The sequence below is a fragment of the Grampus griseus genome (genome assembly GCF_964374135.1).
Source record: "Grampus griseus genome assembly, chromosome: 17".
NCBI classification, from domain to species: Eukaryota; Metazoa; Chordata; class Mammalia; order Artiodactyla; family Delphinidae; genus Grampus; species Grampus griseus.
This window is the reverse complement of record NC_139011.1, coordinates 6,684,230-6,708,963: the sequence shown is the minus strand read 5'-3', so window position 1 is coordinate 6,708,963 and position 24,734 is coordinate 6,684,230.

The following is a 24,734-nucleotide window of genomic DNA, read 5'->3' as shown; positions in this document are numbered from 1 at the left end:
GCAGGTCTAGCAAAACTCGTATATTCAGCTAGTATACCTCTGGATTTTGGGCTCAGTTTAGATTGCTGTGCAACTTTGAAGGGACGATGCAAATACGTATGTATGGGGTCCTTCTTTCTGGAGATCAGACCGCTAACACAAAAAAGTCTGCCTTAGATGTTTCAAACCTACCTAAACAAAATTTCCCATAACTTATATCCTCCAAAGAGGGACTTTGGCACCTGGAAAATCTTTCACTGTTGAGTAGTACCCTGTGTTCCCTTTGATCCAGATAGCCTGCATAATCTTGGTAGTCCCATCTCTAGGGAGGAAGCACACTGTTTGAGAAGAATCCCTTGTTCCTGCACACAGAGGCACCCTGATTAGGTAAGAGCATCTGTTCTATATGCCGTAATTACCAACATCCTGGTAATAGCACCTTTCCTCTCACATTGCCCTTCTCCTTTCCCATGTCATTCTGGTTGGGAATGTCAATCAAAGTAACCCATCCTTCTCCAACTCCAAGCTTCAGTGTGACCATGTGATCTATTTATTCCATCCCCTGGAAACCAGATGAGGAGAGCTCCGAGGGATGGGCACATGACTAAAGTAAGAGTAACCAAATCACAGGTATGAATTGGCCAGAAGTTTTTCAGTTTCAAGTGACAAACTTGCCAACCCAAACTTGGGTAGACAGAAAATAGAATATATGGGCCTATGCAGTAACCTGAAAACGAAGAGTAGATGCACTTCAGAAACAGTTAAATCGAGGGTTGCAAATCATGTCATCAGATAAGTTCTCTTTCCATTGACTCTTTGCTTTCCTTCACCCCCATGTCCAGGTCTCTGCATTTCTCTGCACTGGATTCACCATCAGGCACTCTCTCTTGATGTATGGCAAAAGTGCCACTAGCAGTTCCAGGCTTAGGTTCTATAATGTCAGCTATCTAGAGGAAGTAGGGCATTTCTTTCCCAATTGATGCAGTCCCAGGACTGACTCTCATTTGCCCAGCTGGTGTCTAATGGGTCTATTCCTAAGCCCGATCAAATGGTTAAGCTTTTTTTAGGTGGAGTTCTATCATATGCAACTGGAAGAGAAGGACCAATACCAAGGTTCCTTTCTGATGAGCTGTGGACTTAGACCTTGGTATATCAAGAACCCAGAGGAAGGAGATAAGGTTACCAGAAAACACATCAAGACATAAACAGCGGAATTCGGAGAGATAATAAACAAGACAGAATTCAACCCTACCTCACTTTTCTCATCTCTCTGGACAAAGGCACCAGCTGCCTAATATGTGAGAATTTCTGTCAAATGTTGCACCTGCCTGGTGTGGTGCATGCGTCTCTATGGCGACGAAAGGGCGTTAAAACATTTTGTAGAAGTTTACTCCTGATGAGCTTGGTAGCATATTGCCTCCTAACACAATGCTGGTTGGCATCAAAGGTCAAAAGAATCTCCTGGCTACTGCTGTTATTACCTCAGTTATCCACGAAAAGCCGTAAATATTGAGCGGTAACAGTAATTAACTGAGCCCTGCTGCTTTCCTGTGACCTGGGTCCCCATATGCTCATCACATCAATTCCAATTCATGCTCATCACTCAAATCACTGTCTGGGTCTAGGTCTTATGTGCCAGTTATAGTTTTGGCTGCGGGCCTGGTATATCAGTCCCTCTAGGACTTTGTTTCCCTAGAAATGGAAGCTGTGTCCTTGAACCCCTAGCCCGTACTGAGGGGCTGCTGTGTGCTGGCATTGCTGCAGGGTGATCATAGGCTGCTACACAGGTGTGAGTCGAGCCCCAGACTCCATTACTAAGCTGCCTGCTTGGCATCTCCACTGATGGCGCCTCTCTAGCTCAACGTGCCCAGAAGTGATTGCACTAAGTCTCTTCTCCTCAATCTGCTCTTCTGCTAATGCTCTCAGCTTCAGTAGATGGTATCACCGTCTTTCCATCTGCCCAACTCAGAAATGCAGAGATCATCCCTGACTCTTTGCTTTCATTTACCCCCATGTACAGTCAGTCACCCCATCCTATTGATCCTATTCCCAGTAATTTGTCAGGACCATCTCCTGTCTCCATCCCCACATCTAGCACCTTGGCCCAAGTCACCAGCATCTTTCACCCCGACTGTGGGCCTATCTGTTTCCATTCTTGCCCTCTAGTCCATTTTTCACATAGCAGCCGGAATAACCATTTCAAACCACAAGTTAAGTTGTCTCAATCCCACACATAGTGTCCTCCAATTGCTCTTCTTTGTCTCAGCCCCTATCCATCCTCTAGGTCTTAGACTACATGCAACTTCCCTGGGTCAGTTTTCCCTGACCACTTTCATAGCATCCTATATGTAATCGTCATAATGTCTATCAGAATTACCATGCATCGATTATTTGTGTTACTATTTATTGAATATCTATCCTCCCAGGTGAATTAATTTCTACAGCACGTGAGTGCTATATCTAGTTTTCTCCCCGTTTCCCCAGAACCTAGTTCCCCACATAGTTAATGCTCAATAAATATTTAATAAATAAATTTATGAATGAATAACATAGCACACTCAAACAGTATCTAAGGAGAGCCTAAATAGTCATCATTCTGGAAGGTTGCAAAGAGAAATCTCTGTTTTGGAGGTTGGACTAGATAATTCTTCAGACTCCTTCCAAGTAACCCTTTTTAATTCTTTCTAAGAGTCTCATCATCCTAATGCTAAACACTAGTCATCACTCAACATCACAGCCACAAACATAGAAAATACAAGAGGTAATCTCAGCATTTACTAAATTAACCTATCATAGGAGATAGGTTAATAACAACCATTAGTTGTTATATCGTGTCATTAAGTCATCTTATTTCCATTCTATTTTCAAGCCCTTTCTTCTGAATATGGGAGAGGGAATAACATTTATCACCATCTAAAAAAAAATAATTTAAACCTACCAACCCAATATATTAAGGGATTGTCTTAGGCCTTACCAAAGAATTCACCAAAGTGGTTCCTTGAAACAACAAGCTCTCTGAGGGCATATTAAATTGGATTTGGTTTACAAAAATCTGATTTGCACACAACCATTCAGGAACATATTGATTGATGAAAGCGAGGTACACCGGGACATAACTACCTTTAATCTTTTATAACAAAGGCGGCAATTAGAATTGCTTTTGCTAAGCAAGTTTTGAAACAGAGGGCTCGATCTCTTTGCTAGCACCCGCCAACCCAGAAGACTCCCTCTCTCCCCACACGCTTTTCTCCTAATTAAATGAGGTAAACCTTTTGGATTCTCTGTAGAATGCAGTCTCTGACAGGATCCCACTCCTATCTTAGAGATACTGAAAAGGCTGTGTTAGGGGCTTAATTTCATTTCCATCCCTCTTTGTTAATATAGTCCCTTCTCATTCTCACTTCTCGGGCGCATTTTTAGAGAGGGATCGATTTGCTGGTTATTAAAAAATGGTCAATTCCTATGGTATTAGATGGCCTTGTATTCCCCAACCACAGTGTCATCTTCATCCCCTGAAAAAGTTGGCCCTTTGTGTGCCTGTCTGTTTGTTTGCTTTATTTAGCTCGTGGTGCGAAGGGCCTAATAAGGAATCCTGACGATAGTTTGCTCCATCTCCAGATTGAATTTCTTTATAGATCAGCCTCAGTAATTCATTTCCCAACTGGTTTTGATCAATACAGCTTGACTCAGCTTAGGGTTGGAGAAACTAACAAAAACGTACTGACTGGTACTGCTTGGGTGTCTCAGAGCACCTTCTTCATAAAGGCTCTCTTTGATGGTGACCTGTCAAACTGATCCACGGCCTCTTAGTGAAGTCAGGGCCTGAGCTCTACCCAGGCCCCAAAGCTGTCATGGCCTTGTTTTGTTTGATTCTGTGAAGCCAGAGGCCAGAGGCTTTTGCAGAAACAGCATGGTGTGAGGGAAAGATGAGGAATGGTGTATCAGGTCGCCCTCAGAACTTGCTGTTGAGCTTCAGGGAGTGGCTGGACCATTCTGAGATTCCATTTCAGCGTCTACAGAATAAGGTAGCTGGACCTATGCGTATGTGAGATCTCATTGAGCTCTGAAGTGCTAAGACTCTGTATGGAGATAGAAAGACCGGCTGTATCCCTATCCTCCAGCCCACTTTTCAAGTGCACGTTGCAATGACCCGTCATTTGGATAAAGAGATGGAAAACCATTGTTTCTAAATAATGGAAAAAATACTTGCCCTCTGCCACAGGGATTCCAAACCCAGCTCTCATATTTTCTAGCTATGTGGCCTTTGCTAAATCATGTTATCTCTTTCACGCTCTGTTTCTTTATCAGTAAAATGGAGACATGTAATAATGCCCTTTGTCCATTCGGGGGATGCTGTGGGGATCAAACGGGGTCACAGGTGCAAGAAGCGCTTTGGAAAGTAAAGCAGGATGTAGAAAAGGAACTGTTAATCAGGTGGCCAGTGCGTTGCCAGAGAACAGAGGCTTGAACGTCACCCTGGAGCTTCATAAATCCGGCTTCCTCCTGCTGCCTCCTCTCCCAGCTGCCCCACTGCAGTTGTAGTTCACACTGGGACAGAAATCATGGCTTGTTTACAAGTTATTCACGTGCAGAGACTCATTAGTGTGGGCAATGACACCATCCTTGGGGAGTGCCGCAGAGATTTAGACAAGTCAGCCCAGCCAACCTGCTCACCCTACCAGGGCAAGAGTCCTAACACCCACTGGTCCACCAGCCATTCAGCCATCAGTGGTCTCCCTAACAAACTGGGAACACAAGGCTCATGGATGCTCCAGATATGGGATCAACAGTGAGGACGGGCTGACCCCATACATTTTTAGATCAATGATGGCATTCGTAAACTATTCAGTGATGTTCTAACACAAGGCATGTTTATGATTTTTACCTAAGATCCTACTGATTCTTTTTTTTAAAATAGAAACCCTAGGGCCTAGAAATAGAATTAATTTTAGTTTCTATTTCTTTTAAATATCTATAATGTCCTGGATCCTTACTCTGAGCCAGGTTTTGTACTGATATTACATAAATGATTGAATTTATTCTTAACAACATCTCTGTGAGGTAGGTATTCACTTAGTAACATTTCTTGAATGAATGAATGAATACAGTTAACTAATGAACATATGTTGAGTGCTTTCTACATGAAACGTACTGTGTGGGTCATTGGAGGTTCAGAATAAGTAAAATAAACAGTGTAGTAGCTGTTATCATGGTCTAAGTATTATGGTCTTCATTTGTAAATAAACAAACTTAAACACAGAAGATGAATTAACTTGCTCAATGTCACACAGCAACACAGTAAGTCTGGCTCTGGTCACAATGGAGGAACTAGTACAACTTACCTTCCTACTTCAAACAGTGATAAAAACTTAAAAAATATATAAAGCAATTGTTTTCAGGCCTTGGACATCAAGGAGCATAGGACTGTGATACTTAAGAAAAGAAAATCACACAGAATAAACCTCAAGTTTGGTCTGGCTCTCTGCTTTAAGACACTTTTCCAACTTCAGCACAGAGAGGTGAGATCTTCAAGGAGGGCAGGTTGAGACATATGTTTGGGGCTTCCCACTGCAATGTGCACAAGGCGAGACTCCACAGAGTCTAGCAGAGAGCAGCTGCTATGGGCTGAAATTGCACAGATCATGGAAAACTGGTAGATATGGGAGTTTAAAACCAGCCAGAGGAGAGAGCTCACTGAGCACCTCAAGGATTTAGTTGAGACTTCATAAAGGCCAAGATTTAGGAGTAAGGACTAACTCCTAGAGTCAGGATCAATCCCTAGGATATAGACAAAATGAGAACAAACCAGCCCTTAACAAAGTAAAAAACTTTCCAAGCCTGGAAAGTTGAGAGGATCTACCAATAATTTAATACCTCCCCAAGCAGAATGTAATACTCTTTAAAAGAAGACAATATGATCCAGATTTCCTACAATGTATCTTTCTAAATGTTCACCATATATTCAAAAATTGTTAAATATACAAAGTAGGGAAACGACCCATAATTTATAGAAAAATAAGTCAGTAGATGATGCAGTCACTGGAATTAGCAAATAAGGACTTTAAAACAGCTATTATAAAAATATTCAAGGATATAAAGGAAAAGATGGCCATAATGATTAAAAATAGAGGAATGATTTTGATTCGAAAACTGAACATTATAATACCTAAATAAAATTTATTTAATGACAATATATTAGAGATGGCAGAAGAAAGAATCAATAAACTTGAGATAGATCAATAGAAGTGTTACAATCTGAAGAATACTGGGGGAAAACTTGAAAAAAGGAAAAGTGCCTCAGTGGCATGTGGGGTAATATCAAGTGTCTAGAATATGTGTGATTGGAGTTCCCAAAGGAGAGTCTAGAGAGAATATGGCAGAAAAAATATTTCAAGGAATAATGGCCAAAATGTCTCAAATTTGATGAAAATATCAACCTATAGACCCCAAAAGCCCAGCAAACTTAAAGCAGGAGACCCTGGAATGGAAGAGAGAATAACAGTACAGATCTTGAAGATGTTAAAATGATAATAGATTCCATAACTTAGAGGAAATGGATAAATTCCTTTACAAGCGTAATTTAATATAAGTTACATAAGATTTTTACAAATTGAAAATTTTATTCTAAAATGTATATAAAAATTCAAAGGATCTAGTAAATGAAATAATCTTAAAAAGGAAAACTTGGAAGTCTTATACTATCTGATTTCTAGATTTACTGTAAAGCTACAGCAGTCAGTACAGTGTAGTATTGGCCTAAGGATAGAAAAATAGATCAATAGTACAGAATTAGAGAATCCAGAAACAGACCTACACATTTGGACATTTGGATCAATTAATTTTTAAAAAATGCATGCCAGCAATTTAATGCAGAAAGAAAATTTTATTCAGCAAATGGGAATAAAAAAGTAATTCCAATACTTTCCTAATCAAACACAAAAATTAATTCAAGATGAATCATGGGCTTACATGTAAAAGCCGATACTATTAAATCTTCTTTTTCTTAAAGAAGAAACATATTCATAGAAAAAATAGAAGAAAAAATATATTCAAACTTTAGCATGGCTAAGATTTCTTAGAAAAGACACAAAAATAACCCCAAGAGAAAAATTGGACTTTATCAAAATTAAAGACCCCTAGTCATTAAAAACAAACAATAAAAAACAAAAACAAGCCTGTTAAGAAAAGGAAAAGGCAAACCACAAACTGAGAGAGGTTATTCACAGTGCATATATATGACAAAAAAACTCATGTCCGTAATATAAACTAATCCCTATAAGTCAGTCATTTTTAAATATTATAAAAGCAGGCAAAAGACTTGAAAAGATACCTCACAAAAGAAGTATAAAAATGGGCAGTGAGCTTAAGAAAGAGCTCAACATCCTTTGACATCAAGTAAAAGCCAATTAAAACCACAATGAAATACCACTACATATCTACTAGAATGACTAAAATTTAAACAATAACCCCAAGTGTCGGCTAGAAGGTAATGCCACCAGAACCCTCATACGCGGCTGGTGGGAATGTAATGATACGAATGCTTTGGAAAACCAGTTTGGCGGTTTCTTACAAAGTTATACATCTCCCCCATGATTTAGCAAATCCATTCATAGGTATTTTACCCAAGATAAACGAAAATATGTCTAAGAAAAGACTTATCCAAAATGTTTATAAGAGCATAATTAAATAGCCGCAATCTGGAAACAACCCATCAACAGAAGAATGCAGTACTTTATAATATATTGCATTATATTAATTATATTAATTCAACAAAATACTAATTAGCAATAAATGTTATAAAGTATCCACAGCAACATGAATGAATGTTAAGAACATTCTACTGAGTGAAAGTAATCATATATAACATACTGTAAAATTCATTTGTTCAAAGAAGGCAAAACTAATCTTTGGTGACTGAAATCAGAACCCTGGTTGTCTCTAGGGTAGTGGAGATTGCATAGGATGGGTCATGGAGAACTTTCTAGGGTGCATGGGATGGGTTACAGAGAACTTTCTAAGGTGACAGAAATGCTCCTTATTTTTATTCGTGTTTTTTGTTGTATCGGAGCATGCATTTGTCAAAACTGTTTGAACTGTGCCTTTATAAATCTGTTTATTTACCTGTATATAATTTTCATCTCAGTTAAGATAATCCAGTCTGTCTGATTCCAATCCCCACATTTTTTTTTTTGCTGTCCTATGCTGAATAGCAGGCAAAAAGTTAGCCACTGGAAATTTTACAAACCTGAAATGAGTCAGCACCTTGTGAAGTAAAGAGAATGGATTCCTGTATTAGAAGAGCATAAGTGAGGAAGCTGTTTATAAACTGTAAAGGTGACAGAAATATTTATATTTATTTAAAAAAAACTATTATTATAAACTGTTAAAGCAGTATCACACCCTAGGGGCTTTGGAAAAAGTAGCCATTTGCATTATCTTTTGCTGCATGAGTGGCCTAAAGCAACAAATTTTATTCCCTCATTTTTCTGTGGGTCAGGAATTTGGAAGTGGCTTAGCTGGGTGACTCTAGCCAGCCAGCCCTCAGGCTTTTCATTTAACCTGGAGAGAATCATTTGTATAGGGTCAATAGGGATATGTGTTGCAGCGAATACCAATCAGTTTACTCCGCAGCTCACCACAATTGCCCTTCTTTGAGAATGGCCCCAATCACAGAGGTGGACCTCCAGTCACGACGTGCAATGTCCTTGCAATTTATTATTATTTATTTATTTTTGGCTGTGTTGGCTCTTCGTTTCTGTGCGAGGGCTTTCTCTAGTTGCGGCAAGTGGGGCCCACTCTTCATCGCGGTGCGCGGGCCTCTCACTATTGCGGCCTCTCTTGTTGCGGAGCACAGGCTCCAGACGCACAGGCTCAGTAATTGTGGCTCACGGGCCTAGTTGCTCTGCGGCATGTGGGATCTTCCCAAACCAGGGCTTGAACCCGTGTCCCCTGCATTGGCAGGCAGATTCTCAACCACTGCGCCACCAGGGAAGCCCTGTCCTTGCAATTTAACCCTGACCTCTGGCCACCTCCTAGGGGTGGACAACTGATCTAAGCTGGACCAAGGTTTGAAACTTGAATGGAGAGACTGAAGCTGGGTGAAGCTGTTACCTTAATGGCAGTGTCCATATACTCCAGCTGCTGAGGCCTCAGTGGACTGCTACCCACGGAGACCGAAGCCGCTATTAGGTCGCGGAGGTGGGGATGGGGGAGGGGTTTGCTGCTGCTTCAAGGCCTGGGCCCGGCCAGTGGGCGGCCGTGGCGAGGGCTCTGGAGCTCTGCAGGACACAGCCCTCAGCCTGTCCCCGGGCCCCCCCAGCTCGCCTGTGCGTCCCAAGGATGGAGAGCCTGGGAGGACCCCGGGGAGAAGGCCACGATCTGCATGTCACTGCAACCTCTGCCACGAGGACCACTGCCAGGCTGACTGTTGTTGGAGCGGGACCCTACGGTCTCGCGATAACGGTCTCGCGATAACAGTCGAGAGCTGAGTGCCGCGGGCTAAGGGCCGCGCGCGCGCCGCCCTGCCTCTATTTCAGTCTGAGAGAAAGAACGCAAGACTGAAATGCAAGTTTCCTCTGTACCCTGACATCCCTTTTGCAGTATCCTGTTGCTCACACAGACCAAGCCTGGTACAAGCAGGGGGAGACTGTACTCGGGTAAGTCCTGGGGGCAGGAGGCCCGAGGGCCCTCTTGGAGGCCTGGAGGCCCGGTACCGCAGTGTTTCATCCCTACTCCACAACTCATTAGACGTGCGATTTGGAACAAATTACTTACTCTTTTTAAGCCCCAGTTGCTTAATCTAGGAAATGGAAAGGAATAATTGTACTTACCTCAAGGGGCTAAATTGGTAATTTTAGAAGGTTCTCAGAAGGAAACCAGGAATGGAGTCAGTTTTCATTAACTGCATCTTAAAACACAAATCCATTAGTACCGCCCTATGGAATGTCTAGTATTGTAACAGGGGCAGGGTGCTCAGACACCGGTCAGCGTCGCGGTGGGTGGTCCCCACGAAGGTGGTCTCCCTGGGTCGTGGTCTGCGGACCCGGCCCTCCCCCTCCCCCCCGCCCCCCCCCCCCCCCCGTTTGTGCAGCCAGGGGAGCCTGAGGGCTGGCTGGGTCCTGGGCGCCCGGCTCCCTCAGTGATGGCAGCTGGGCAGGGTCTGGGGAGCTGGCCCCGAGGGCGCCACCAGTTGAGATCTGCCTCTTCAGCGGGGCCTGGGCACTGGCGGGAGCACGCAGACCTGGTGCTGGACGAGCGCTCCCAGGCAGGGTGACGGGCCGTGTGGGGACCCCCCACCCTTAGCCAGGGCCTGGACCCCGGAGGGCAAGAGCCGGTCCTTGGAACGTTAAACAAGTAAAATGAGGGGTAACGATGTCGCTTTGCTTACAGGATTTGTTAAGGGTTAAAAGCCGCAAGGAGGCATGGAGACTGAGCTTAAAGCCTCCCCTTCCCTTTCTTGTATAATTCTCGAGCCTGTGACCTTTAAGAGTATTACATCTTTAGATAAAAAGTTGCAGAACAGAGAATAACTCTGTTTTGATGGAGGTTTACAGGAACATCGTGACCTGAACTTGACCTGACCAGTTGCAAAAACAAAGGATCTGACACCAAGAAGTTTGCAACAACTAATCAGCTCTTCCCTCACCTTTCCTATAGAAGGGCTTTGCTGAAAGCCTTCAGGGAGTTTGGGATTTTTAAGGCATGAGCCACGGGTCTCCTCGCAAGGCCCCTGCAATAAACCTTTCTCTGCTGCAGACTCCGAGGTTTTGGTATTGTTTGGCCTCACTGTGCGTTGAGCATACGGACTTGTGTTTGGTAACAGTATCGCTCCCCTGGCCAGTAGCCTGCTTAAACATTCTGCCACTGACTGCATATCAGGATCAGCTTTTTAAATTGGCACCTTCCTCTAATTTGGATCCTGGAAGCTGGGTAAGTTCTATAATGAACCCATATCCAGTGGCTCCTCCCCATTCCCGCTTTTTTTAAAAAAAATTAGTTTATTTATTTTTGGCTGCGTTGGGTCTTTGTTGCTGAGTGAGGGCTTTTCTCTGGTTGCAGGGAGCGGGGCTACTCTATTGCGGTGCGCGGGCTTCTCATTCCAGTGGCTTCTCTTGTTGCAGAGCTCGGGCTCTAGGCTCGCAGGCTTCAGTAGTTGTGGCATGTGGGCTCAGTAGTTGTGGCTTGCAGGCTCTACAGTGCAGGCTCAGTAGTTGTGGTGCACAGTCTTAGTTGCTCCGTGGCATGTGGGATCTTCCCAGACCAGGGCTCGAACCCGTATTTACCCCATGTGTTTGGTACCTTTTGCCCTCTCTTCTCTCCTTAGACTGTGAGCTCTCTCAAAGGAAACTTGTGCTTTAATCTCTGAATTTCCCAAAGCCACTGTTTGAACTTCCTACTGACTTTTACATAGCCCATGCTCACAAAATATTTGCTGGCTACATTTTACGAAGCAGAACATCCAGAAGGTGAAAGCCACTATCATAAGATAACAATCATTGTCCCCCAAATGGTGTATAGTAAGCCACCCCCAAACTCAAAGCCATACAACCACAACCACTTACTTGCTCATGGGTCTGCAGGTCAAAGGAGAATTGGTTGATCTTGGCTGTGCTGGGTTGGGTGGTGCTGCTTTGGGCTGTAAGTCAGCTGGGCTTGGCTTCTTGCTGCAAGTCTCAGCTCAGGTCTGCACCGCCTGGCTTTATTCCGGGACCCAGGCTGAGGGGCAGTGCTTACCCTGGAGGTGTTCTTCTCAGATAACAGTAGAAGCACAAGAGGGCAAATAGAATCCTGCAGTGCCTTTCAAGCCTTTCCTTGCTTATGAATGCTACTATCTAATTGGCTGAAGTAGGTCACATGACTGAGCCCAAAGTCAAGGGATGCAGAAGTATTTCCTCTGCTTCCAGCGGGAAGAACTTCAAAGTCACTCAGAAGGTGGCGTGGATAAACTGATAAAAGTTGGGTCCAGTAATTCTACTATATAGGGTATTAGGTTATCAAAACTAAGAACCAAGTGTTGCTGGGAATACTGGACTTTCTGAGAATTTCTGAGTATTGTTCTTTCACTTCTACAACTGGGAAACACTTGAGAAATGAGTTTTAAAGTGGAAGTCTGCATGAGACTGACATGACCCAATGCGTGGGTTTTAGAGATTCGACCCTACTTTCTTCTTCTGTGGACACTTCCACTGGTTTTTCCTTTGAGCTCTTTTTCCTCAGACATAAAGTAGAGATACTAAAACCTACCCAGGTTGTTGTGAAAATTAACATTAATTAACATATAAGAACTTGCTTGGCATTACAATGTGCTCAGTGTTTGTTTTCCTCTCTGTCCTGCTGGAATGAGGGTGGGGGGAGGTGAAGGGTGCTTTGATTTTCCAGCAAGCTTCTGAGGCCTGAACTCAGTCAGGGAAGGACTCGGCTTTCCTGACTGAAAAAGAGATGACAGAGAACCTTCACCCTATTCATCCACTTGTTGCTTTAAGGTAGATGAGTGATCAACTGTTGCCTATTTGGGGTTCTAGAACACCAAGTTATTGCCATAGAAACATAATTATAATGAGTAATTAAATGAAAATGTTTTCCAAAATCTTTTATAATTGAAGTTCCAAATTTCTGCCTTTCCAGTCAGTTCATATAAGCATAACCCCAAAACTGTAGCACACATCTTACTCTCTTCCAAATCAAATCAAGGAGTTATTTGTGGTAATTTATTTTTAAAAATGAAATAAATTCTCTCTGACCTTATTCTGAATGTGCAACCCTTTCCGTTAAGAAATGGCATCTAGCCCGCTGAAACAATCTGGATTTTAACCTTGTTTTGCTTTGGCATCCCAGGAAAGGTCTGTGAGCAGGTCAGTAGCTGTTGACAAGGATCTTTCATCAACTTTAGAATATATCTGGGCTCGCTTTGCTGGAGAATTCCATAGAAGACTCCTTTACGATTTGCAAGAGACCTGTTGGCTGTCCTCTCACACTCTGCAGCCAGTCCCCCACCAAGCCAAAGTACCTCCTACGTCCAAAATACATTTCAAATCCATCTGTGCAACCTGACTATTAGTGACATGGGCTACAACTGTATCCTCTCAAATGCCACCCTGTGTCTACTCTTATCTACCATCCCAATTCATTTTCACAAAGCAACCACAGCGGTCTTTTGAAAACCTAGAATCACATCACTTCTCCCTCTGGAAGAAGTGATAAAGGCTGTCTCTTGAAAAGCTTCCTACGGCTTCTTATTGTAATTACAATGAAAGCCCACATTTGTTAAGAGGCCATCAAGGGTCCACTTGGGACTGTTCAATCTTGCCCTGACCTACATCTCAATTTCTTCCTTAGGTAGGTGAGCCCACCACAGTGAGCTTTCTTCCAGCTCCTTAATATTCTAACTTCCTCCTTCTCAAGATCTTTGCATAGGTTGTTCCCTCTGCCTGGAATACCCTTTCCTTTACCCTCCACATGTCCAGTTTCTTCTCATCTTTCATCTCAGCTTAAATGTCAACTCCACAAAATTGACATTCCCAGCAGATCCCCTTATTTAATATTCTCTGCTACCATCCCATTTACTTCTTTCATAGTACTTACCCCAATTTGTTATTATAAATGCATTTGTGTTCTGACTTGTTTAACATCTGACTCATCCATTGGATGTAAGCCACATAATAATAGGAGTAATATCTGTGTTTTGTTCACTATAGTATAACAGGGCATTGTCCTGTGCGTAACCCTGGAAGATGCTCAATAATTGCTTCTAAAGTAGATAAATGATTGAATGAATGAATGAATGAATAAAGAAGGCTAAGTCATCAGTATTTACCAAGAAAGCTAAAATATCACTGAAGCCCCATCAGATAGCCATCACTGGAACATTGCCCAGGGAAACTACACAGTGTCTTTTGGAGGAAAAAGCACCAGCTTGGGGGTAATAAATCAGGGATACTGGTCCAATTTCCCATGGGACTGTCTGCAAATTTTAGGGCCTTTCTGAACCACAGCTTGCTTGTGGTTAAAATGAAGGTTTACAACCAAACTAGGAATGCTTAACCAGGAGAGGGCCATGGTCTACTATGGACATGCATTTTATGTTATTTTATAGTAGTGAGCTTCCATCAAATTTTAAAATATTCTTGACTCCAAAAAGGTTAAGAAACACTGGATTAGATTAATTCTAAAGTCCCATATGCCTCTGACAATCTATGTTTCTATAAAAGGAAGATCAGTGTACTGGTCAGTATTGGATATAGCTCCATGTAACAGAGTTCCCACATAACAGCATGTCAAACAAGATTGAGGTCTATTTTGTCTCTCTTTCCTTTAGGTCTGGAGGTGAGTGTTCCACGATCCGTAAGGATTCCGAGCTACCGGAGACTTCAGTTCTTGTCTTGTTGCTCCACCATCCCTCGGGCTTGGCCCTTGTCTGAATGAATATTTGACCACACATGGGTGGATGGATATTCCAGCCAGGAGGACTGAGGTAGGGGAATGTCGCCTGTTTTTAAAGACAGAAGTGAAAATGTCATGTAGCATGGGTCCTAACTTCCTATTGGCTGCGTTTGGCTGGGAGAGAGTCTAAGAGATACAGATTTCACTCTGGGTGGTCATGTGCTCAGCTAAAAATCAGAGGTTCTACGTAAGTCTTAAGTAAAGAGATGTGTCTGATGCCTGCTATCACAAGAGACAGACTATGCAAAGGGCAATTAGGTTTGCAGACTGCCTGGCGTAAGTACCCAGAAAATTTACATCTCATAGAATTTCAGGTTGCAGGAGACTTAAGAGTTTTATAATCAAGCCCTTTTTGTCTGCATATTTTCCACTGTGGTTTCTTCCTGAATTTAATTTATTTACACATGGAATGAATATTTACTGGGTACCTACATCTACTGCGTTATGCAGGTACTGTGTCAAACTCTACATAATAGAGTCCCTGCCCTCAGGGAGTGAATAGTCTACAGTAGAGGCAGACAGCAGACCTTCCCACTGTGGCCTCAGGATCAGTTCTCACAGGAGACAGTGGGAGCAGAAAGAAGAGGCCTCCTCAACCTTCTTGGGAACCTGTGGTTCAAGAAGGGCCTTCTGTAGGAGGGCCTCACACTGAGTTTTGAAGGATGATCGACAGGTGCAGTGCCTGACATGGGGAAAGCAAAGGAGGTACTCACATCACCTCCAAGGGATGACTAGGAAGGAAGGAGGGAGGGAGGAAGGGCCAAAGGGGAGAGAGGGACAGGATGGGAAGACAGGGTTTATTGCATGGAGGAAAACAATCACTAGAAGATTTCAGATTGTTGATCTGGTAACAATTAAAAACTCATCTTAGGCTTAAAAATATACACTCGATATAGTATTTTTGTTATTAAAAATGGTGTTAGTGTTCTGTGGAATAGGCAGGCTGTATTTCTCTTTTCTTTCTGTCCATCTCCCCTCCAGATGGTGAGCACCAGAGGGCAGAGTTCCTGTCCGTTTATCTCTGTAGACACCGACTCTAGCAGAGTGTCTGACACAGTAGCAGGTCCAGCAGGTGCTTGGCAAATGAGTGAATGAGCAGATGTTAGGCTGATGAAGAGGCGCAGGCCTTCTACACAGAGGAAACAGCATCCGGAATGATGGGAAGGCTGTAGAGAGCAAAGAGCAGCAAGGGGTTCATCTCTGTTGGAGGCCAGTGTGCATAATGGGTGGAAGGAATGAGGGCAGTTGGGTGAAAAAAATCACTTTTTAAAACTGTTTCCTCAGGCTCCCCACCACTAGCTGCACACTGATAGTAGCCCAAGCCTTTCTTCTGTGGTACCTGTCACCGTCTGTAACCATACACTGGAGTAGTAGCAGGTTGTGGAGAGTCCAGGCCACTTCCTGGGCACAGATCCTGGCCTTGCCACTTCCTAGCTGTGTGACCTTGGGCAAGACATTTAAACTGTCTATGAGGCAGTTTTCTTACCTGGAAAATGGAAATAAAAATGCCTATCTCATAGGCTTGTTGGAAGGTTTAAGTGAAAAAAATACAGTTAAAGTGATTAAAGTAGTTCCTTGATCATTAGTGCTTAATAAATGTTAGTTATTGTTAATAGGTGATGATGATGATGATAGATGATAGAGAGATAGATAGATTAATAGATAGACAGATAGATTGGGACAGGTATCTGTGTGATTAGTTGATTATGGTATGTCTAACCCTACTACATTATAAGTAAGGGGCAGGACCACCTCTTACCTTTATGGAGGCAGCCCAGCAAAATGTCCGGGATGAGGGAGGTGCTCAGTAAATACAGATGAAAGGATGAAAGTGACAATGCAGCTGGAGAGGTAGGTGGGAGACAGATCATCTGGGACCTTGGAAACTGTGCTAAGAAGCTTGGATTTTTCCCTCAGGGCTAGTCTAGGCTCCTGAAGGGAAATAAAATGGTCTTATTCTCAACATCACGGAGGCTGGACTGGAGGGGAGCAGGCTGGGAGGTCCTCAGTCACACCGACTGAACGAATAATCCAGGCACTAGCCGATGAGAGGCTGGATTGAGGAAGGGGCAGCACAGAGGAAAAGAAAAAAAACAGTTTTCCCTCTTGGGTCTTTATCCAGGTTACTTAACATCTCTCAACCTTAATTTCCTTATGGGGAAAGCAGAGCTCAGAACTCAATTCTGACAGGGTTTCTGTGGGAGTATATAAAATATATGAAGAGTGACACACATATTCTCGGTCTGATAGATAATCAACACGTATTACGCCCCTTCTCTGCCCCTCCGGATCAGCAACACACTCTCCCCAGTACCACCTCCCCTCCCCGCAACCAAACACACACACACAGATGTCAGTGGCCGACATTTAGGGACATATAGCTTACTCTTCTAATCGTACGCTCTTAAAAATGGAAGGACCCGTCAAGGTCAATTAGTCCTACTCAAAGACTTTTAGGAATAGAAAAGGTCCTAGATCACAACTACTTCGTACACTTACAGACACGGAGAATCAGAAAAGTAAGGTGATTTACCCAGCACACAGCTTGCAGGCTTTAGAGCTGGTCCAATTTATACCTCACTGTTTTTTCTAGGTTCAGTATTCCAAAAGCTAGCCCAGTGTGCCATGGGATATGATCACCAACATCCAGGAATTTTTATTAACCATATTCACAAATAGCGAGCCCAAGGTAAAGCAGAGACTCTGCAGCAGTAGTACCTACGATGTGTTACACACAAATTGTGTGCTGGGCACTTGGCCACTTTCTTTATTTACATTAATTTGTTTCATTCTCATTATTATTCCCAATTTACAGATTAATAAATCAAGTTTCAGAGAAGTAAAATAATTGCTTGTATGTGACATCATTAGAGTCAAATATATTAAAACATTTACAAGCTTCATTAAGTAGTTATTACTGGAAACATTTGTTGTGTGGCAGATACTCTACTAGATCCTGGATTGGTCTGACTCCAAACCCAGCTCTGTCTTATTGCAAAGTCCTTGCTCTTCATCACTGCTCACCCACACAAAGCCTAGGTGAAAACAGCATGGATTGAATTCCCAGGCCAATTTCTCTTTATCATTCTGGTTCTTCCATATTCAGATTTTTTTCATTATTTTCAACTATATTTTATTATGATTTATTTTTATTTCCTGTCCTACAGCATGTCAAATTTCAAGTCCATTTCATCCAATAGACGCTTAATCAAGTCATAACTATGCAAAAGCAATATGCAAGAATAGAGGGTAGGAAAATGTAAAGATTAATGAAACAGGACCCTTGCCCAAAAAGAGGCGACAGTATAATTCTAGATTGTAGGAGGATTAAATAGAGGTGCTAGACTGGGAATATAAAGGGAAGAGAAGATTTTGACATTTAACAAAGGCCCGTATTGTGCTGGATGCTGTTTCTTGGGGCTTTCCATACATTATACATGTAGCCCTCATAAGAGCGATTTCTGGTGGAGAACAAAAGAGAGTCAGGGGTTCAGAATGAGTAACTAACTTACCTAAGTTTGCATGGCTAGTGCTGATGAGTAGCAGAGTGACAATCCCCTACAGTTCATCTGACCCCAAAACCTGGACCCTATTCACTACATCACACCATCACCAGAAAGCAACCAGATGGGGACAGAAGAGGGAACCATAATTCTGACTGAGAAGTTCTTCACTTTAACCCTTAATTATTCTTAACCCTTAATTCTTAACTTTCTTAACACTTAACTATTCTTTCACTCCCATGTTTGAAACCTGGACACACAAGGTTGAAATGGGAAGGGAACTTAAAATTCAGCTGGTTCTAGGAAGACAAATAGATATTTATCTCATGGTCAGTGGAAAAGGCAACTCCAACCAACAACTAACAAGTCTTCTAATTTATAAGGTGAGAAGTCCAGAGCCAGAGAAGTAATTGTCTTTGTGTGCAGTGGAAGATGATGACATGAATCCCAGGCATGTTGATTTGCTTCTCATCCCCACCAGTGTGAGCTGCTGGTCTGAGAATAACCTTGATTTAGTTCAGGTGGCTGGAAAGGTGATAGGATAGGAGAGGTTCAAGTAAGGAATAAGCCTGGGAGAAAATAGTGGAGATGGAGCCGCATCTCAGAACCAGATGCGGGATTCAGAATGGAGACATATCCAGTGGCTAGAAGGCTGACTTTAAGAAGAAATTCCCAGTTCTTGGGACAAAGAGGGAGGATCCGAGGCCATGAAAACAGGCAAGTGAGACAAAACCAAGAGAAGAAGTAGGACTCAAAATGAGTAATGAAACCTGGATACGTGAAGGAGCTCAGTCCCAGAGCCAAGAGGGAAATGAACATTAAGGGGACACCATGCTGGCTATTTTGGGACACATTACCTCGTTTAATCCTCACAACTGCATTATGGGGTGGGTAGTCTAACCCCTTATTTATAATGAGGACTGGGGCTCAGAGAGGTAAATTACTTGTCACATAGCTAGAACTTAAGGGCTGGAGAGATTTTCTGTTGTTGTCACAAGTGGGGATTTCTACTGGCATCTAGTAGACAGAAGCTGGGGATGCTGCTAAACATCGTACAACACACAGGACAGGCCCCCGCAAACAGAGAATTATCCAGTCCCAAAGGCAAACCATGGTCAAGTGGTTGAGAAGCTTTATTCTGCATTGCCAACCTCGGAAGTGACAGAGAATACAAAGCAAGTTCTTTGTATTTGAAATTATACACCATTCACCCTTCACACATTTATTGAGTGCCTACTAAGTTCCAGGAACGGTTTTATTTCTTCTCCCCAGCTTTATTATGGTATCACTGACAAATAAAAATTGTACATATTTAAAATATACTATGTGGTTTTGATGTAGGTATACATTGTGAAATAATTACCACATCAAGTCCATTAACATATGCATCACCTCACATAAGTACCATTTTGTGTGTTTGTGGTAAGAACACTTAAGATCTGCTCTCAAATTTCAAGTATATGATACAGTATTATTAACTGTAGTCACATGTTGAATGTTAGCTCTCCAGAACTTATTCATCCTGCATAACTGAAACTTTGTACCCTTTGGCCAACGTCTCCCATTTCGCTCACCTGCCCCCGGCCCCTGAAAGCCACCATTTTACTCTCTGCTGTTATGAGTTCTACTTTTGGAGATTACACATGTAAGAGAGGTCATGAAGGACTTGTCTTTCTGGGTCTGGCTCATTTCACTTAGCATAATGTTATCTGGTTTCATCCCTGTTGTTGCAAATGACAGGATTTCCTTCTTGTTTTAAGGTTGAATATTTTATTATATTTTATGTGTGTATGAACATATGTAGCTATTTTCTTTTTTTATATAAATTTATTTATTTATGGCCGCGTTGGGTCTTCGTTGCTGCACGCGGGCTTTCTCTGGTTGCGGCGAGTGGGGGCCACTCTTCGTTGCGGTGTATGGGCTCCTCATTGCGGTGGCTTCTCTTGTTGCGGAGCACGGGCTCTAGGCGCGCGGGCTTCAGTAGTTGTGGCTCCCGGGCTCTAGGCGCGCAGACTTCAGTAGTTGTGGCTCGCGGGCTTAGTTGCTCCTCAGCATGTGGGATCTTCCCGGACCAGGGCTCGAACCTGTGTCCCCTGCACTGGCAGGCGGATTCTGAACCACTGCGCCACCAGGGAAGCTATTTTCAAAAAGACAAAAGATAAATCTTGGTGAGGATGTGGAGAAGAGGGAACCCTTGTGCACTGTTGGTGGGAATGTAAATTGGTACAGTTATTATCCAAAGGAAATGAAATCCAGGCACTGTTTCAGACACTGTAGGTACAGAATTGAATAAAGCAGTTAAAATCCTACCATGTTGAAACTTACATTCTAATGAAATACAGACAATCAACACATCAGCCAGCAAGTAGACAGTATGGAAAGCCGTAGGCCCAAAGGAGTTTATCTAATGGGAGAGTGTACGTGGAGGAGAGGGACAAGGACAGAGACCTAGGCCCTTGACTTTAAAGATTAGAAAAAGGAACAGGAGAGCGTGGGTTTCCTAGAAATCCAGTGAAAATGTTCCAAAAAGGAGGAAGTCATGTCTGAGATTCTGGCCTCACCTCCCCCTCCAGTGAGAAGGGTCACTAGGCTTCCAAGAATCTCAGTTTAGTATTGTTCAGAGGCTCAGTGTCCCCCCTCCCCCGCCAAAATGGGGCCTCTGAACGTTATCATAAGAATAAAATCAGTGAATGAATATGGAGTCTCTTTGTAATTGCCTTATGGATGAAACCGATCATCATCATGCCCTCCAGAAAACCTGTGTGTCCAGATTTGGTTTCATATTTTTTGTTTTTTGAAACCATAACAAAGCAAGACTACGGATGGGAACAGAAGGGAGATCTTTTCTGATACAGCACATCTCATAAAGTGCATCAGAAACAACCTGGTAAAAGACTGTGTCGGGGGGGGGCATGGATTTTATTCAAGTTTACTAAGGATGCTTTGGCCAAATATTTTTTTGCAATTTATTTTTAACAAATTTACTGAGTGACTTGTTTCCCTGTCATTGGAGAAGAGTCAGTACCGTCTGTAACAGTGCTGCGTTGTCACACAGGGGGTTCTTGTGGGTGTTTTTACAAAGGATATTTGGGGCTTTTGCAACAGGGAAAATAGAGAAATGAATGCTGGGTAGGCTGCCAAAAATATCCATTGAGGTAATGACTCATCTTTTAAATCTAGAAGGGAGGAACCTTAAACAGCAATCCTCTGCTCTTAAAAATAGCAAATGTCTATGTCGCACTTAACACGTGCCAGGCACTGTACCAAGCACTTTACATATATTGATGCATTTAATCTTTACAACAAACTTATGAGGTACTGTGGAGCTCCCCATTTTACAGATGAGAAAATGGAGGTTGAGCAACTTCTAGAGGTCACCTTGCTACTAAGAAGCAGAGCTGGTGTGAACATGGAGACTGTATTTGTAACCACTATTCTGGGGCCCTTCTCATTGTAGAGATGAGCTAACAGGTGCAGAGAGGGGAACAGGCTTAGCCAAGCTGGATCACTGGTTAGTGATGGAGCAAAGGCAAGCTTTCAGTATCTCTGTCTCAGCTGTCAAAACGATCAAATGGGCAACTTTTTAAAATAAAGATTTTAGGCATTTTTAGGAAATAATTTAGAGACATCTGTGCATAATGGGAAAGGAGAGGAATGGACCGAGGGTCAGACGCTACCTCACAGCTGCTGGAAGCTGCAAAATCCTCCACCCCAACAAGGCTCAGTTGATGTTCCTCTGCCTTTCCCATCCCTTACCCCTGGGCTGCCAGCTTCTGCTGGTTAAACCGCGTGGACTGGCTGTCTCCTGGAGACATGGCTTTGCTGGTTTCCAAAGGCTAAACTCCCATGAGAAACAAAAGTCTCTGCCCCTAACCATTCTGTGCGTTAAGATTCCCTGAGTACAGCTTCTCAAGCAATCCTGGGGAAATCATCCCCTGAAGCAGACAGCCAGATAAGTGTGTTTCCCTCTGGAATCCACACAGGCTACAAAAGAATTAACGAGGAGAATTAAGGGTTGTCAGAGCTTGGGGAAGTCAAGCTATTTTCTACCCAGGAGCAATCTGTTAAGATCATAGAAATCTGGACAAATTACTGGGAAGCACATCACAGGGAACAATTTTGGGCCAGTGAGCAATACAGAATGATTGTCTGGCTAAAGCTTGTTCATTCCTATTACCTCCAATCCTATTTTTGGCAGGTCTCTATAGAAGCATCTAGTCAATAACATCTCTCAACAGGGTCCTACATTGGGTCTGCCTGGGGAGTTAATACTCTTTTCTTTCTCTGATTCCCCACTTCTCCCACTCTACCCAGAAAAACACTGAAATGAACTCTGCCATGAGCAAGGCATTTCATTTCTGACTGACTCTGGTTCATAATCAACAAAGAAGGATATGAATATCTGTGCTAAGGTTAATGGGAAAATATAGACAAGAGTGGAATCGTCTTTGACCTTTAAGCATGTTTTTCTGATTGATCTCGGAACCTACATTTTTCACTCAGCAAAGAGAGGAATTTTTAAAAAATACATTTGTTGTGTTTACCAGCTGAGCAAAGAACAGCAGTGAACTTCCTTGCCTAATTAAAAAAAAGTTTATTGTTGGACATTTACCAAAAAATACATGTGGATGGATGGATGGGTAGATGACTGGTGGGTGGGTGTAGTGATGTACAATGTGTTGACCTTGAGGTTTACAGAAGCATTGAAGGCTTATATTGAAGCAGAGAAAAATTATTAGAAGATTACTAGAGGCATTTTTTACTATGTGCCAGGTACTGTGTGGACAGCTCTGGTTTGGGATTAACATAAACACACTACTGTATATATAAATAGATTACCAACAGGGACCTACTGTACAGCACAGGGAATTATACTCGATATTTTACAGTAACGTATAAGGGAGAAGAATCTGAAAAAGAATATATATATGTGTGTACGTATATGTATTTTATTTGTGTATGTATAACTAGATCACTGTGCTGTGCGCCTGAAACTAATACAACATTGTAAATTAAATATACTTCAATTAAAAAATAATAAAAACAAAAAGAAAAAAATGCACAAGTGGGTCTAGACTGCTCTGCATTGCCTAATTTCCCACACCCACTACACTCCCCATCTCCCCCAGCCCAATAAATGACAAGTGTCATGGTGGACACTGCCTTACCTTGGATACGTGCCTTGTCTAACATTCATTCATTCATTCAGCAGATATTTATTGAGCATATACAATGTGCCGGACCACTGGGAATAGACCAGTGAACAAGAAGATTAAAAATCCCTTTCCTTTTGACACTTATATTCTAATGGAGGGAGACAGACAATGAGCAAATAACCGTAACAGTTATGAAGTGAAATGAAGCAGGGTAACTAGAGCGGAGGCGGTGGGGAGGGGGGGTCATACCTGTTTATTCGGTAAATTGCTATGATGCCTGACTACACAGGAGATGCAGAAGGAAGCAGGAACTGCACTGGATTTCAAGGAGACCGAGAGCCGTGTCAGTTCAAGTAAGGGCACGTGGAAAGGAGCGATCACTTCTTCTGAGGGCAAGGAAATGGCATAAGAAGTTAAGAAGGTCTTTGAGACCAGGGGATACTTAAGCTGAGTCTTGAGTTTGTTCTCTGAGCAGACAGAGAAGGAGGCTGTGTTCTAGGTTGAAAGATATGCAGATCTGTAGCCTCACAACTCAAAGTGTGTTCTACAGACCAGTGGCGCCAGCATCACCTAGGAGCTTATTAGAAGTTAAGAATCTCAGGCTGTCCCCATCAACAAGATGCCCAGGTGCTTCTCATGCAAATTAAAGTTTGAGAAGCACTTTTCCCAACCGGTGGCTTTCAAACTTTGTAGCACGTTACAATCACCCAGGGAACTTCTAAAAATCCCAATGCCCAGGCCACACCTTCTATCAATTTTACCAGAATCTCTGAGAGTGGCATCAGATATCATTACTTTTAAAACTCCCGGGGTGAAAACCCTGCCTTAAATTTCTTCTCACCCCTGACCTGTGTGCCTTATCCTCTATAAAAATTCAACTGTCATCCTAAGAGTCTCATTTGTGAAACAAGAAATCTTAAAACCCTAACTTTGCTGATATGGCTGCCTTGGTCACACCCCTCCCCCCACCACCCCCAGAGAGCTTAATCAGAGAAGAGAGAACTTACACCTGGTAAGTGGGGAAGGATGCGCCGTGGATTTCCCTGCGTGGTGACAAGTTGGCAGCTCCGGCTCCCCCAGATGGCTGGGCTGTAGCAGACACCGTGCGGCATCTCTGACACATACGTGCTGCGTTTAGCATTCTTTCCTGAGCCAGAGCAGACGGATTTGGGGAGAGAGGACAGCGGGTCTTCAGAGAGAAGGAGAGCATGCCGTCCCAAGTCCTCACCGACAACAGGCTCTGTTCTTGAGGAGCAGCCAAAACACTTATTTCTCACCAAAACTGAGTCATACTGAAAAAAGCAAGAAGTTGAGCCAAGATGCAAACTTTTCTCAAGAACTTTCTTTCCAGAACTTCATCTTCTGCCATTTGCCTCTGTGTAGCCTTAGCACCATTCCTCCCTTCACTTCAATCCCCCAACACTAAATTTATAGGAAGGACCACAGTCGGAGGCAAGAGGGAAAGGAAGACTCCCTGGACAGGAGTGCCTGAGCCTTGACCGGAAGTAATCGCTGTTATGCCTTGAAAAGTGACGTAAATCTCTGAATTTACGTTGGAACATTGTAAACGTTCCCTTGGAACATTGCAAAAATGACTTTTCTCATCGATTAACCCTCTGCTTATACTCTTGTCCCCATCCCCCGCTGTTTCAAGTTT